Genomic DNA, 18092 nt, shown 5'->3' on the forward strand with positions numbered 1-18092 from the left:
CATAAGAGAAATTAAAAAGACAGCAGCAACAATACGTGAAATCTGTGTAAGTGGATTCAGATACTGAAAGATATTCCCTCCACGGTTACGAGCAGCTACAAATAGACACAAAATGCTGGAGTAACTCAACGGGACATGCAGCATCTCTGGATAGAAGGAATGGGAGACAATAGACAATAGACAATAGGTGCAGGAGTAGGCCATTCGGCCCTTTGAGCCAGCACCGCCATTCAATGTGATCATGGCTGATCATTCTCAATCATTACCCCGTTCCTGCCTTCTCCCCATACCCCCTGACTCCGCCATCGTTAAGAGCTCTATCTAGCTCTCTCTTGAATGCATTCAGAGAATTGGCCTCCACTGCCTTCTGAGGCAGAGAATTTCACAGATTCACAACTCTCTGACTGAAAAAGTTTTTCTTCATCTCCGTTCTAAATGGCCTACCCCTTATTCTTAAACTGTGTCTCTGTGAAATGAGACATTTCAGGTCAAGACCCATTCATCAGACGCGACCCGAAACGTCACCCATTCCTTCTCTCCAGAGATGCTACCTGGCCTGCTGAGTTACTCCAGCATTTTGGCTCTATCTTCAGTGTAATCCAGCACCTGCAGTTCGTTCCCACACGTTAGGTAGCTACTACTTGTGAAGGCGATTACAAGGTTATCAGTCACCAAATGGAACTGTCTTAAACAGTCATAACATAAACAGAAAATGCCAGAAAGACTCAGCAGGTCAGGCAGCATCTGTGGAAAGAGAATTAGAGGTAACCCAGATAACTCAGACAAAGGATCTTTGACCTGATATATTTGCAGATGGAGATTGTATCAGAAAAAGACTGTTTTCAGTTGCTTTTCAAGTATAGAAACATAGAAACATAGAAAATAGGTGCAGGAGTAGGCCATTCGGCCCTTCGAGCCTGCACCGCCATTCAATATGGTCATGGCTGATCATCCAACTCAGTATCCTGTACCTGCCTTCTCTCCATACCCCCTGATCCCTTTAGCCACAAGGGCCACATCTAACTCCCTCTTAAATATAGCCAATGAACTGGCCTCAACTATCTTCTGTGGCAGAGAATTCCACAGATTCACCATTCTCTGTGTGAAAAAAAAACTTCTCATCTCGGTCCTAAAAGACTTCCCCCTTATCCTTAAACTGTGACCCCTTGTTCTGGACTTCCCCAACATCGTGAACAATCTTCCTGCATCTAGCCTGTCCAACCCCTTAAGAATTTTGTAAGTTTCTATAAGATCCCCCCTCAATCTTCTAAATTCCAGCAAGTATGACAATTAAGTGTTACAATTAAGTATGACAATTAAGAACTAAGATTTGAAAATGCCTAATAGTCAACGTAATATAGGCATCTGCCTCCTTCTGGGGCAGTCCCGCATCTCCGAGCAGGACTTGCTTCCATTCCAGTTTTGTAGGTTCTGAGGTAACTGATGAAGCCAGCTTGGAGCTTGGTGACTCTTCCACAGGTGGTTCAGGTGTAACCCGGTGGGATGGGCAAGTAGGCAGTCATGGAGATAGTGCACTCTTTCCATTGCATCGGTACGATGTATATGTATGGAATATAGACAGGCAGTGATGCAGCATGGAAATAGGCTCTTTGACCCATTGTCTGTCCGAGCCACCGTGCACCGATTATAGTCATTTTCATTAGTCTCACCTTATTCTCCCATCAATTTCCCCCATCTCCTTCCTATTTTCTCCCCCCATCTCTACCCCCGATTCTATCATTTATTAGAAGATGAGGGCAAAATAACTGCACAACATCCAGCTCAATATGTAGGAAGCCTTGGTGTACACAATCTGACTGTGAACATTTCGGTTCATACATTGAATGCCTGGAAATCATTTTAAACAATTAAAATAATGGAAATTGATAGCAAAGGTGAGATTACATCCGCACATCCCGGTGTTTTCGATGAACGGCAGAAAACTATTCTCCCACCTGGCGTGAGATTAGATATGTACACTATTTTAACAAATGATGTAAGCAAGAAAAGTAAAGTAAGGCAAAAATTACACGACCATTCAAATAATAACTTATTGGAAATTGAGATGAGCTGCAAATTTAGAATTAAATCAGATAAGATTGTTTCACCTTATCAATGACCTGTTTCAGCTTTACTACTGCGGTAGCTGTCTAAAATGTGCACTGCATGACAAGTTTGAGTTTTAATTGACAAGCTTATGCAATTGATTTAATTAAGCATCAAATGTCACCTTTAAACTTGTAGGGAGATTGTACGAGGAATGTTGAAGAATCCTATCCTCTGCTAGGTAGAAATGTAAGAACTTAAGAAAATAGAGCAGGAGTAGGTTACTCAGCTCAGCTCCGCCACCAGGCTCTCTCATTCAATGTGATCATTAACAAAATGTCCGGGCCTCAGCTCCTCTACTGGGCCAGGTCCACGTGGTCCTCAATTCCCTGATCTATCAAAAGTAAATTAGAAACTTGCTCTTTAAATACCCCCAATGTTCTTCCCTCTTTAACCGTATTGAGCTGAGAATTCCAGAGATTCTCTGAGGTGTCAGAGGTTATGGGTAGAAGGCAGGAGAATGGGGTTAGGAGGGAGAGATAGATCTTCCATGATTGAATGGCGGAGTAGACGATGGGCCGAATGGCCTAATTCTGCCCCAATCACCTACGACCTTATGATCTTATGATCTAATGATTCACTCAGATACTGTGATAACATTTGCAGGTACTATTGTAACATTTAAGAGACATTTGGACAGGTGCATGGATAGGATAGGTTTAGAGGGTTATGGGCCAAGCATGGGCAGGAGGGACTAGTGTAGATGGGGCATGTTGGTCGGTGTGGGCACCATGGGCTGAAGGGCCTGTTTCCGCACTGTATCACTATGACTATGGCATTACCTCATTCATCTCGTTTTGCAACCATGTCTTTTTGTTCAACATTCTCCCATCTGCCTTATAATATTTCCTAAGGATCTCATATGTTACAATTAGATCACTTCTTACTCTTTTAAACACTAAAGAATAGAGTTCTAATTTCTTTAGCCGCACATGAGAGAACAGCCCTCTCATGCAAGGAATGAACTACCTCTGTTGGGCTGCCCTCAATGCCCCTCTTGAATAAAGGGGCCAATATTCTGCACAATCCATCGGGTGTGATTTCACTAATTCCCTGTACAATTGTAACATTACTTTCCTATTTCTAAGCACCAGCATTCATTGTAATAAAGGCCACCATTGCCATTTGCTTTCCGAACCACTTGTTTCATTTTGCGATGCATGCTGAAGAACACACTAGATCCCTTCAGTCTGAAGAAGGGTCTCGACCTGAAACGTCACCCATTCCTTCTCTCCTGAGATGATGCCTGACCTGCTGAGTTACTCCAGCATTTTGTGAATAAATACCTTCGATTTGTACTAGCATCTGCAGTTATTTTCCTACACTAGATCCCTCTGTACTTTGAAAATAGTCTGCCTCCAGATTCCTCTTTCCGAAGTGCAAAACCTCGCACTTTCCCACATTCAACTCCATTTGCCAAGTTTTCACCCACTCACTCAACCTATCTTTATCCTGAAACAGAGTCCTAATATCATCAACGCAAAATGTCCTCCCACTTGTCAGCCAATCTGGAAGCCTTGGAGCACTCCATTGCTTATATTCTCCCGGCCAATATTTCAGATTCAACGTCCATTCTGCGATAACCAATCTTCCATCTATGCTGATATACATCCCCGAATGTATATGATCCTTACCTGGTGCACCAGCCTTTCATGTGGCATCTTGTGATCTTGAATGTCAAGATACAGTGACTGTTGGCAAAGGCTGGTGTTTAAAGCATCTGGGTAAGATTGTTGCGAATAACTGTCTTGGATGTAGTGGAAGATAATCACGGCAGTTATGGCAATTTAAAATGGTAAAATACTTTAGCTATCAGTCGAAAAGGGCACACATCCTCAAGATGAAAATGCAAAGAAAAGTTGTTAGCCAAAGAAGTGGTTGTAGTGGTGTTTTCTTTTCACGGAAGGGAATATTCACTGTGAGGCCATTGGTGCAAATAATGGTATTTACTCTCCAGAAAATAATCTCATGATGGTGGTGGCACGGTGGCGCAGCGATAGAATTGCTGCCTTGCAGCTCTTACAGTGCCAGAGACATGGGTTCGATCCCAACTACGGGTGCTGTCTGTACGGAGTTTGAACGTTCTCCCCGTGACCGCGTGGGTTTTCTCCGGGATCTTCGGTTTCCTCCCACTCTCCAAAGATGTACAGGTTTGCAGGTTAATTGGCTGGGTATAGATGTGAATTATCCCTAGTGTGTATAGGATAGTGTTAATGTGCGCGGATCGCTGGGCGGCGCAGACCCGATGGGCCGAAGGGCCTGTTTCCACCCTGTAACTGTGAACAAACTAAACTAAATGGCTGCAAAAGATATTTTGAGCTACAAACGCAAGATAATTCAAGGTATAGATTATACTGATAACCATAAGTATTGAAGAAGAAAATCTTTGAACATTAATAGAAGTGTTTGGGTACTTCATAAGTGTGGTGTAAAGTACAAAAGAACTAATTTCCTACTAGTAAAGTAAAATGTCCGTATCATGGGTCAAATGTAGATGCTAATGGAGGGCAACCAGACAAAATAAAGTGGAAGAACCTGTGAAGGCTCGGACATCTGAAAGCACTGTACAACATTGAGCACTCCTAGGCATGGCATAGTGCTCTATTAGGTGTCAGAGGTTATGGGGAGAAGGCAGGAGAGTGGGGTTAGGAGAGAGAGATAGACCAGCCATGATTGAATGAGGTAGACTTGATGGGCCGAATGGCCTAATTCTACTCCTATCACGAATGATCTTATGACTTATGATCTTACATATTTTGCCAATCCTTGCAATAGTGCTGATATTATTACACTAGTTACTGAAGAAAGACAAAACTGAAAATGGGAAACAGAAAATTTAACAGTCATGACTTATGTAAGAAGATTCTGGGAGGGAATTTTTGTTACACTGTGATGTAATCTTTACACTGAAATTTACTGTATGCCATGATATTTCAAATTATGGAGTCATATGAAATAAGATATTCGTAATTCTTGGTCTTGACTTGGGGATACCAATGATGACTTATAGATATTATAAAAGTGGGCTATCTCTTAGCTCGGTAAGATTACATAAGTTATGTTACATGGCAGAGATAGATAGATTTTTGATTAGTACGGGTGTCAGGGGTTATGGGGAGAAGGCAGGAGAATGGGGTTAAGAGGGGAAGATAGATCAGCCATAATTGAATGGCATAGTAGACTTGATGGGCCGAACAGCCTAATTCTGGTCCTATCGCTTATGAACTTATGAAGACTAAGGAAGTTTGGTTTGTCTCGAAGGACTCTTAACATTATCTACACTTGCACTGTAGAAAACATCTTATCGGGATGCATCACAGCATGGTTTAACTATAGCTCTGCCCAAAGCTACAAGAAATAGCAGAGAGCTGTGGATGTATCTCAGTCTATCACACAACTCACTTCACCACCCCTCTCCCCCACCATCAACTCCATCTACACTGCAGCTGCCTCGAGAAAGCAACCAGTATAATTAAAGACCATTCCCATCCCAGTCATTCTTTTTACTCCCCTCTCCCGTTGACGAGAAGGTGCAAAAGCTTGAAAGCAGGTACCACCAGATTTAGGAACAACTGCTCCGATTTTGTCACTTTAAATATGGTCCTCTAATAAACTTGGGTCCTGATCTCCCAACCTACCTCATTGTGGCCCTCACACTTTTCCTAATCTGCACTTTTGCTGGATCTTAATTCAACAGGATTGCACAACGATACAGCTGGTAATGCCGCGGCTTCACAGCTCCAGTAACCTGTTCCCAAAGCAAACGTTTGCATTTCTCTTTGTGACTATCTGGGATTCCCCCAGATCCCTAGGATGTACAGGTTGGTAGTTTAATTGGCCACAATAAATTCCTTGAGTACAGGTAAGTCATAGGATCTAATAGGAATATGGGGAGAAGAAAATAGGATTATTGTCGGATTAATGTAAAATATAAAATATATATTTTAAATTTTCTCCGAGATCTTCGGTTTCCTTCCACACTCCAAAGATGAATAGGTTTGGAGGTTAATTGGCTTGGTTGTAAGTGTAAAATTGTCCCTAGTGTGTATATGGTAGAGTTAATGTGCTGGTCGGCGTGGACTCGATGGGCCAAAGGGCCTGTTTCTGTGCTGTATTTCTAAACTAAACTAATATGCTTGATGGTTGGTGAAAACTGGATGGGCAGTTTCTATGCTGTATGAGTCTAAGACTCGATGAGGTAAAACTTGTCTTGTAATACAAAAGAGAGAACTTATCAGCAAAACTATTTGAAAAGATAAAAAGGGCAGCACGGTGGCACAGCGGTAGAGTTGCTGCCTTGTAGCGCTTATAGCACCAGAGACCCGGGTTTGATCCCGACTTTGGGCGCTGTCTGTATGGAGTTTGTACGTTCTCCCCGTGACCACGTAGGTTTTCTCTAAGATCTTCAGTTTCCTCTCACACTCCACTGACATACAGGTATATAGGTAAATTGGCTTGGTATAAGTGTAAATTGTCCCTAGTGCGTGTAGGATAGTGCTAATGTGTGGAGATCGGTGGTCAGTTCGGACTCGGTGGGGCCTTGTTTCCCTGCTGTGTCTTTAAACTAAACTAAACCTGATATCAAGATGAATCAAAATGGTATTAAGCTATCTCTTATTTTACTGTTTCATTCAACATCAAATAACATGGTTGAGAAATTGTGATTTGTCAAAGAATCAGAGAAGAAACAAGTTTTATAGGGCTTGTTATAAAGACGACAGCGGCTTGTGGATTAGCAAACCTCTTGGTCAGCATCAAGAATGATGCCACAGCAGAGCACATACATGCTGCGTTAATAATGGTTTAGGTTCAGGTTTACAATTGTCGCCTCTGTACCGAGGTACAGTGAAAAGCTTTGTTTTCCATGCTATCCAAACGGATCAGATATACCATAGATAAATACAATCAAGTCAAACACAAATACAATAGGTAGAGCAGGGGAAGATATAGAGTGCAGAATATAGTTCTCAGCATGAATTCCATTGACAAAGTCCAATGTCCACAATGGGATGGAGGTGAATCGGCCAGTACCCTAGCTGATGGAAGCACCATTCAGAAACTTGATCACAGAAGGGAAGAAGCTGTCCCTGAGCCTGGTGGTGCATGCTTTCCACATTCTGTGCCTTCTGCGTAGAAGACTTAATCATAATTGAGCCAGTAGAAAAGAAACAGATGAAGCAAATGAAGTTATGACTCAAGTTGTGAAAATAAATGATTCAAACAACATGACTGAGTTTGTATATTAACACCACTTAGCAGGTTTGGCACTTAAAAAAGAGATGTTTGTTGCAGATGAAGTAACAGGCACTAAAAGGTATCTTGTGAAAGAAGGAGGTATCACAAAATGCTGGAGTAACTCAGCAGGTCAGGCAGCATCTAGGAGAGAAGGAATGGGTGATGTTTCGGGTCGAGACCCTTCTTCAGACATGAAAGAAGGAGATAAAAACAATAGTTACATAATTCTATCGAGAGGTACAGGGGTCTCTGAGAGTTATATTAATATGGAACGACACGAGGCACTGAGTGCAGAGCAGCAACATTTGTAGCCTGGAAAAGCTGAAACAGAAGAAAGTGTTTGAAATGTTACTTTAATGCCCCATAACAATGCCCCATAACAATGCCCCATAACAATGCCCCATAACAATGCCCCATAACAATGCCCCATAACAATGTCCCATAACACGGCCCCATAACACTGCCCCATAACAATGCCCCATAACACGGCCCCATAACAATGCCCCATAACAATGCCCCATAACAATGCCCCATAACAATGCCCCATAACAATGCCCCATAACAATGCCCCATAACACGGCCCCATAACAATGCCCCATAACAATGCCCCATAACAATGCCCCATAACAATGCCCCATAACACGGCCCCATAACAATGTCCCATAACAATGCCCCATAAGACGGCCCCATAACAATGCCCCATAACAATGCCCCATAACACGGCCCCATAACAATGTCTCATAACAATGCCCCATAACACGGCCCCATAACAATGCCCCATAACACGGCCCCATAACAATGCCCCATAACAATGCCCCATTACACTGCCTTCAACTACTGACCGTCACCTCACCTTCTGTCTCCTTCTTCTGTTCGTTTACTTATTTATCTATTTATTCACTTCTCTATGTTCTAGTAATCCCTGTAAAGCGTCTTTGAGTGTTTGAAAAGCGCTATATAAATGTAATGCATTATTATTATTATTATTACAATGCCCCATAACAATGCCCCATAACACTGCCCCATAACAATGCCCCATAACCATGCCCCATAACAATGCCCCATAACAATGCCCCATAACAATGCCCCATAACACTGCCCCATAACAATGCCCCATAACAATGCCCCATAACAATGCCCCATAACAATGCCCCATAACACTGCCCCATAACAATGCCCCATAACAATGCCCCATAACAATGCCCCATAACAATGCCCCATAACAATGCCCCATAACCATGCCCCATAACAATGCCCCATAACAATGCCCCATAACAATGCCCCATAACAATGCCCCATAACAATGCCTCATAACAATGCCCCATAACCATGCCCCATAACAATGCCCCATAACACTGCCCCATAACAATGCCCCATAACCATGCCCCATAACAATGCCCCATAACAATGCCCCATAACAATGCCCCATAACACTGCCCCATAACCATGCCCCATAACAATGCCCCATAACAATGCCCCATAACACTGCCCCATAACCATGCCCCATAACAATGCCCCATAACAATGCCCCATAACAGAGCCATGGGTTGTCAAGGGATTGTAGGGGTTATCAGAATGTCTGAAGAAAGGTCTCGACCCAAAACGTCACCCATTCCTTCTCTCCAGAGATGCAGCCTGTCCCGCTGAGTTACTCCAACATTTTGTGTCTATCTTCAGAAGGTAAGCGTTCAGTTTCTGTACGATAGAGTCCTTCCGCTACTGTGCTGCCTTGATCTGCAGGTTTGATGATTTTCGGTTTGGAATTGCATTAACAAAGGGTTATAAATGCAGAAAATGATAGACCAGTAAGGACCAATGCTATTTTGATTAATGGTGAAAATCTTAGCTATGAGTCAAACACCAAACCAAGATATGAACACATAATCTAGACCAGTGCAACTCCAAGGTGCGGAGTATTGACAAATCCATGGAGTGTGAGCTTTAGCAAGGGCTCTGGCTGTTTATTCAGCTGAGTGTACGAGGTGACATGGCGTATTTATACTGGTGTTCTGTCCAACAGTCATCCTTCAATTACCACCACCAAAAATGTTGTCTGTTCCCTCAACTCTTTCCCGCTTTGGGCCTTGCTGTTTGCCAACTTGGCAGCTGCAACCTGGCTACAAAACACCAGTGCCTACACTTCAGAAGTGGTTTGTTGGCTGTGAAGTGCTTGGGAGCTTTAGCGGGAATGTGAGGGGTATGTTTGTTTTCCACACAGGCCCTTCGGGCATGAAGAAAATAAATGGAGGCAGCTGACAACAAGGAGTCGCTCTTGGTGAAAGGACCAAGGGGCAAGGAGGAAGGATTCAGGAGACTGAAAAATGGTGATGAAGGGAGGCAGCCAGATGGGTCCTTAAAGCTGCACTCCCACGCCTTTCTGAATCATACTCCTGTCCCCCAGTAGTAACTACTCAAGCTTTTTTTTCCAACTGAGCATTATTGGACTTATTATTCCCTTCCAAACCTGCCAATTTTAATTGGCCATGTTAATGAACAAAGTCAGCAAAGTCCCCATGCCCATGTTTTAATTTACTCCGTGAGAAATAATTCTAAGAAAGAAACTGGGAGGGGAAAAAAAATCAGTGAAACTAAATTGCATAGTTACAAGTTATGGAGGCAAGGCTTGATAAATCATCAGGATATTGCCATGGAGACCATTAACTGCCTGAGTTCTATGATCAATCCCAAAAGTGCCACTGGCTCCAAAAGGCAAATATTGAAAGTTTTGTGAGTCTAGCTTAAGTTCTATTTGGGTAATTTGCTTACTCCATAGGTAGACACAAAATACAGGAGTAACTCAGCGGCACAGGCAGCATCTCTGGAGAAAAGGAATGGGTGACGTTTCAGGTGGAGACCCTTCTTAAGCCTGCTTACTGCATATTCAAGCAGAAGCATATTTAAACACACGTGGAGTTGTTTTATTAGCAAAGCTGCTGGCATTTGATGACAGTTACATTCAGGGCTCAGTGTTTTACTCTCTTCATTATTGACGGTATCTGTAGTCTTGTTAAAATTGTTTATTCCACAGCGAATCCAATATTGATTGGGTCTGGAATGACGTAAGTAGGCAGGATGAGGTGTTAAATAAATCCCAAGAACGTCTTTTCAATGACATTTAAAATCATTTAGTTTACAGATATGGTGCCATAATTATTGAGTTTATACAGAAATAATATATTTAAGTTGTAAGTTTTAAGACAATTATTAACATATATTGCTCTATACTTCTGAATCTTTTACGCTTTACCATATTGGAATTGTACCTGTCGATGTGAGAAGGTTACAGCAGAGGGTAATCAGCATTCCAAAGGTTAATAATATTTTCACAATGTTGCATGACACTGTATGAGATTACGATGAAACTAATGAAGAATAAACTTCTAAATATATATCAGTCCCCAAATCTGAGTAATAATTTTTAGTAGCAGCTCCTTTGATTGTGAGGGTGAGTACAAAGTGATCTCTGCATTGTCATGGCTCATAGAAGTGGAAGTCAGATGGGTCTTTGCAATCATTGCAGCAATGTAATCCCTGATAGACTAATGGTGAGTGTAAGTGGCACAACATCATCATTTTGTGTGTAATTGGTGGAATTAATAAATGTGTAATAAATAATGTGAAATTAATAAATGTCAGAACGCCTCAGACCTTTTGCTGCGAATAGACCACACATGTACTGTATTTGAGGAACATTTGAGGAAGGACATTCTTGCTATTGAGGGAGTGCAGCGTAGGTTCACTAGGTTCATTCCCGGAATGGCGGGACTGTCGTATGATGAAAGACTGGAGCGACTGGGCTTGTATACACTGGAATTTAGAAGGATGAGAGGGGATCTTATTGAAACATATGAGATTATTAAGGGATTGGACACGCTAGAGGCAGGAAACATGTTCCCAATGTTGGGGGAGTCCAGAACCAGGGGCCACATTTTAAGAATAAGATGAGAACGGAGATGAGGAAAAACTTTTTCACTCAGAGAATTGTAAATCTGTGGGATTCTCTGCCTCAGAAGGCAGTGGAGGCCAATTCTCTGGATGCTATCAAGAGAGAGTTAGATAGAGTTCTTAATGATAGTGGAGTCAGGGGGTATGGGGAGAGGGCAGGAACGGGGTACTGATTGTGGATGATCAGCCATGATTACATTGAATGGCGGTGCTGGCTCAAAGGGCCGAATGGCCTACTCCTGCACCTATTGTCTATTGCCTATTGTCTATTGTAAGCCATTTTAAAAACATCTGCCTAAAACAATGAAATACAAATATGAGATGAAACTTCTATTTATATGTTACCTCATGAACAATTCCATCTGAACTACTTTTGAATTGAAGTTAGTTTTGAGTTTAGCTTTTACTTTCTATGAGTTTTCCATCAGAATCATTGCCAAGACTTGGAAATGGCATGGAATTGAACAGGAGATTCAAACCGTAATCGGAAATGTGGCCAAATGTTGTTGAAATATTTTTAACTGTCTCAACGCCCGAAACTCATGCCTGAATCTACCTTTGAAATAAGAAATGTGAACAGAAAGTGCTGGAAATGCAGGAAAAACATTGCCAGGGTGCTGATCACTCAGAAGGAAACACCAACTCATTTCCAATTCAGATCAATGACCTTTTATCAGTGAGGCTTCAGCTCTAAGCAATTCCACTTCTGCAAGTGTAAATCTAGAATTAAACGTCCTGTCACTGCATCTGAATGACTCTGGTGTACGTGTCTTGCAAGTGTGAACATAAGCATGGTATCCCAATGACCCCAATGACAAATCAGTTGGCATTCACAGGGAACAAAGAACCTTCCTCTGTCCACATCGTTACAAAGACCAGCATTAACATGGAAATCCACAGGGAAATACCTGGTGTGTTTAATTAAAATATAAATATGAACCTTGCTGACACGATCATTTCCCATTTAAGCTTTGGCTGAGATGATGCAATGAAGCTGTAGAAAAAGAAATTACTAGTAGAGGTTGTCATTTTTATATTATAGACCTCATTTCCTTTTTGTAAATAAACCAGTACAAAAGCTATTCTGACTGAACAACAATGTAATATTGTTATTCTATCCCAACTTCTGAATTCACCAACAGCCTGCAAATTTCAGAGCGTATATCTGACCTTTAATACCACTGCATCACAATGTGCTTCAATGTAACTTTGCCATACATATAGTGTCAGCACAGTTCAGCACCATCGTTCAATAATGTTGTGGAAATGTAATAATCCATAACATAGCAGTCTATCAGAATTGAATGTACCAAGGGATTGCTCCATGCTCCACCGAATATGTCCTCCAACCATTTGCATTAAGCTGATCACTCAGTAGCAACAAGAACTGTTTCAGTGTTGAGAAGGTACATTCTGAGGGTTTTTCTGAACTTCTATTATAAATACTTTGTTTTATTCCATCAACAAAGAAGGGTACTATCCAGATCATTGTAAGTTAAATGTTGGAGAGAGGAAATATTTGAACTTTTGTGCAATAATATAAATCTTCAGCTTAGTGAATTAGGGCAAAATTTATCCACAGAATCAGCTAGGCTTGTTGCCATGGAGATCAGAGCACATTATATTTGATAGCAGTATTTAACTCTTTCGCACTCTTGCGCTATTTTTCATTTGGTTTCTCTCCAGCTGGTGTAATTGTTCCTAATTCTTTACTGATCCCTTGAACTTGTTGTCTTGCTTCACATAGCGGATGTCACATGATTTGCATTCAAGTTTTGTTTAAAGATACAGCTATGTGCCAAATCAAATGTGTTGTGCTACCAGCCTGCTGAGCATTAGAAGACGACTCTTCCACTTTGGGGACCTGGGTTTAAACGCAGCCCAGACTTCTGAAGTGATATTTGCTTTTCCTGACAGTTGTAAGGATCCGATGAGAATTGAGTTTGGATAGTTTCAGTGTGGTTTTTAGTGTGCGTACGTTGAGAGCACAAAGCTGCTTAGAATTTGACAATCTGCAATCTCACAAAGGGGGCCACAGGAGTACAGATGTCAGACATGGAATGTATTGCGAATGTGCGATTGACAGTGGTTTTCTGGTGTTGATGCTATTGATATGCAACACATCGATATTCCCAGTACTCCCATTCCCAGTACTCCCGGTGGCTGAACACTTCAACTCCCCCTCCCATTCCCAGTCTGACCTTTCTGTCATGGGCCTCCTCCAGTGCCATTGTGAGTCTCACCGGAAATTGGAGGAACAGCACCTCATATTTCGCTTGCGTAGCTTGCAGCCCAGTGGTATGAACATTGACTTCTCCAACTTTAGATGGTTCCTCTGTCCCTCTCTTCCCCTCCCCCTTCCCAGATCTCCCACTGTCTTCCTGTCTCCACCTATATCCTTCCTTTGTCCCGCCCCCCTGACATCAGTCTGAAGAAGGGTCTCGACCCGAAACGTCGCCCATTCCTTCTCTCCTGAGATGCTGCCTGACCTGCTGAGTTACTCCAGCATTTTGTGAATAAATACATCGATATACATCGGACTTTGGCATGTCAGAATATCTCAAGGTGCTTCAGCACCAGCAACAATATGCATTTAGAATCATACAACATGGAAAGAGGCCCTTCGGCCCTCTTTGGCTGTATGGCTGAGTCTACATGCCTGTCATGCTGATGCAAGCAAGATGTTCATTGCACCGGTACCTCACCACAGTCATGCACGTAACGATAAACTTGAACTTGAGTTAAAGAAATCTGGCGAAAGTGTGCACTTGGGTACAGTGATAAACAATGGCACTATTATTCTTTGTTGGTGTCACTGAGAATAAGAAGTCATAGCATTGTAAGTTACAACGCTCAAGCATCTTAAATCAAAATTTAAATAAATGTTTTTAAAAGTAACCAAGGAGTAAAAAAGACCTATCAAGTCCACCAACCACTGATTTAAATTTACCCTATTTTATTTTTTCCAGACACCCATCAACATTCATCTTGCCTGCAGAATTTGTAATATTTAATTAACTGATCAACTTGCATGTCTTTGAATGTTGGAATAAACTGGATAAGCTGGAGACAGGGTCACAGGGAGAATGTGAAAATTCCACATAAACAGCACCTATAGTCAGGATTGAATCTGAGTTCATAAGGTCATAAGGTCATAAATGATAGGAGTAGAATTAGGCCATTCAGCCCATCATGTCTACTCCGCCATTCAATCATGGCTGATCTATCTCTCCCTCCTAACTCCATTCTCTTGCCTTCTCCCCATAACCTCTGACACCTGTACTAATCAAAAATTCATCTATCTCTGCCTTAAAAATATCCACCAACTTGGCCTCTAAAGCATTCTGTGGCAAAGAATTCCACAGATTCACCACCCTCTGACGAAATAAATGTCTCCTCCTAAAAGAACATCCTAAGGCTATGACCTCTAGTCCTAGGCTCTCCCACTAGTGGAAACATCCTCTCCACATCCACTCTATCCAGGCCTTTCACTATTCTATATGTTTCAATGAGGTCCCCCTCATTCTTCTAAACTTCAGCGAGTGCAGGCCCAGTGCCGACAAACGCTCATCATAGGTTAACCTACTCGTTCCTGGGATCGTTCTTGTAAACCTCCTCTGGACCCTCTCCAGAGCCAGCACATCCTTCCTCAGATATGGTGCCCAAAATTGCTCACAATATTCCAAATGCGGCCTGACCAGTGCCTTATAGAGCCTCAACATTACATCCCTGTTTTTGTATACAAGCCCTCTTGAAATAAATGCTAGCATTGAGTTTGCTTTCTTGGGGTTGCGGGAACTGTGAGGCAGCAGCTCTATCAGCTGCACCACCGTGCCACTCACTCATACAGCCCCTTCAGCCTAACAGGAAGGAGGTAGACAAAGTTTACCTTTGTTTAATCAGAGAGTACCAACATGTTGTGGCTCCATAAATGACCACCAGTCTTAGACTGATTACTCGGGTCAAGTTGAAAATTGGCTTCAAGAATTGAAAAGCGGACCTAAATACTTGCAATGGTGACATAAGAAACTACAGATGTTGTAATCCTGACGAAAAAACAAGTCACTGAGGGAATTCAGCGGTCAGGCAGCATCTGTGGAGGGAAATGGACAGCTGATATTTCTGGGCGTGATCCTTCTTCATACTGAAGAAGGGTTCGAACCTGAAATGTCATCTCCCTATTTCCCTCCCCAGATACTGTCTGACCCGCTGAATTCCTTCAGCATTTTTACTTTTGCTAAATGCCGAGGTTAGCGAGAGCAAATTGTTCCAGAGTTAAACTGTCTACACTTGAAACCAATCGTAACTCATGTCAATTTATAATCCTTTCAATGAGATCAGTTTTGTGAAGGGCATATAGGTTGGCACCATGGACGACTGGAATTGTTATTTCTGTTGCAAATGTAGGTAGTTGTTACCGGTGTAACTCTCTCCATTGCAACAAATGAAGTCCAGGGTATTTGGTGTTGGTGACTCAGGAACAGCTTCATCCCCAGGGCCATAGCTGCTATGAACCGGTCCTGCTGAGCCGGATGGTCACATCGCACAGTAATCCGGCACAGATCTACTTGCACTTTATTCTGTTTTAAAATTGTTACAATTTGTTTCACTGGATTGTTTAAATTAATACTGACTAGCTCATTAAATTATTGCATCGTATGGGAGGCGCATTCCCAATCTCGTTGTACCCCTGTACAATGACAATTAAGATATATTGTATTGTATTGTATAAGTGGTTGTCCCCTGGTGAATACAGTTGATGTTGGCAAAGGTCTGAGTCATTGATTTCTATTAAGTGCAGAACAAACTAAGGCAGGGAGTGGAGACATTTCATATTTTCTAAGACATAAAAATAAACCATTTTATGTTTTGAGAAATGTGAAATATGAGTATGTGCCAGTACTTTGAGCAAAATCATTAACTCTACCAACTCTACCAATCATTAATCACATTTCCCTAATTATTTCCCAATAACCTTGCAGCCCAACTATCAGGTTTTTGAACCAATCTACGCAATCCCAATCCGACCTCAACAAAGAAATGCTTCAACCCACCTCCTGCACTACTACGGACTTGTTGTTTTTTAAAATTATGTTTTTGCTCTAATGCCTTGTTTTTTTGTGTCATTTCTTTTTAAATGTTATGTATAACCCGTTTTTGTGTGTTTGTCTGAGTGGATGTGGCTGTTGCAAGCGAGATTGTTCATTGTACCGGTACCCCACCATACTCATGCATGAGATAATAAACTTGAACGTGAGTTAAAGGTGCCTTGCTCGACTGTGCACTTGGATACAATGGTAAGCAATAGCACTATTATTCATTGATGGTGATATTAATAATAAGAAGTCACGGCATTGTAAGTTACAGCACTCCAGCATCTCAAATCAAAATTTATGAGTAAATTCAAAAACTTTAATATCTTATCAGATAAATAAAACATATGCTGAAGATTTGAAGGAAAATGATTTATGTCCCATCGGTCAGACCTATGTTGCACACTCTGGGTCTCTGGGTTATAAATCCAGAATTCTTCAGAGTTTATTCTTCATGTATTCTATTAATGTGAAACTTTGTCGCTATTCATCTTACAGGTAATGGGATTCATCTTTTCCTGTGAAATAAATCCAGCAATGTAATGCCTGAAGGAGCCTTACTGGCCATTTCCAGATCTCTGGGTGCCCTGAGATCATTTATTTCAGTAAAGAATTACTGGGAATCCACCATTGTCACAGCAATATTCTGTATTGCAGCCTCTTAAATTGCTAAAATTAGCCTTTCCTGTATTCATCTCACAGTTACCACTTATAAACAAGGACCAGACTACTGTCTGAACATGAATTCCTGCTACAATACAAAAGGGAAAATCACTCATGAACTAAGCAGAAGCTCTCAAGGTCTGAAAATATAAATTGGGCAAAATGAGAGAACTGCAGAACAATGGGAACAAAACAAGTGAAATGAGTGAATTGGTGCTCCACTTATCTTGTGTCTTATCCATATTTCTCTTGCATTGAATCTGTAAACCAGTTCCAGACTGCAGCCTATTCTAATAAGTTTTGCGCTGTTATCTTAATGCAAAGCAAATCACTTGGCACAACAAAGGCCCAGAAAGCTTAGGCGTACTCTATTGAGCATAGTTTTTTCACTTGAAGAAATATGTAGCCATTTCACATAATATTTAAGGGGGTAGTCAGGTAATCTGTTAAATTGTTTCAATAATAATAATAATAATATTTTTAATATAGTATATAGAGTAATCAATTTCTCTGTTATATCATGAGGGAACAAATTTGGTCTACTCCCCTTTACTTCACGTAATATTTTTTTTAATGAAGAAGTGCATCGCACACAGTTCACAATCCCTGTGTGGTACCTCAGCTGCACGGAGGCTGAGAGGAGAGCTCTTCAGTGGGTAGTCCATAGAGCTCAGAGCACCATCGGAACACAGCTACCAGCCTTGGAGGGCATCTACAACACACGATGCCTCAGAAAAGCCACCAGCATCCACAAAGACTCTTCACACCCCTGCAACAGTCTGTTCGAACTTCTACCATCTGGCAGACGCTACAAGGCCTTCTACGCCCGCACCTCCAGACTCAGGAACAGCTTCATCCCCAGGGCCATAGCTGCTATGAACCGGTCCTGCTGAGCCGGATGGTCACATCGCACAGTGAACCGGCACAGATCTACTTGCACTTTATTCTGTTTTAAAACTGTTTCGAATTTTGTTTCACTGGGTTGTCTAAATTTATACTGATTAGCTCATTAATTTATTGCATCGTATGGAAGGCACATTCCCAATCTTG

This window comes from Rhinoraja longicauda, chromosome 13, assembly GCF_053455715.1.
Source record: "Rhinoraja longicauda isolate Sanriku21f chromosome 13, sRhiLon1.1, whole genome shotgun sequence".
NCBI lineage: Eukaryota > Metazoa > Chordata > Chondrichthyes > Rajiformes > Arhynchobatidae > Rhinoraja > Rhinoraja longicauda.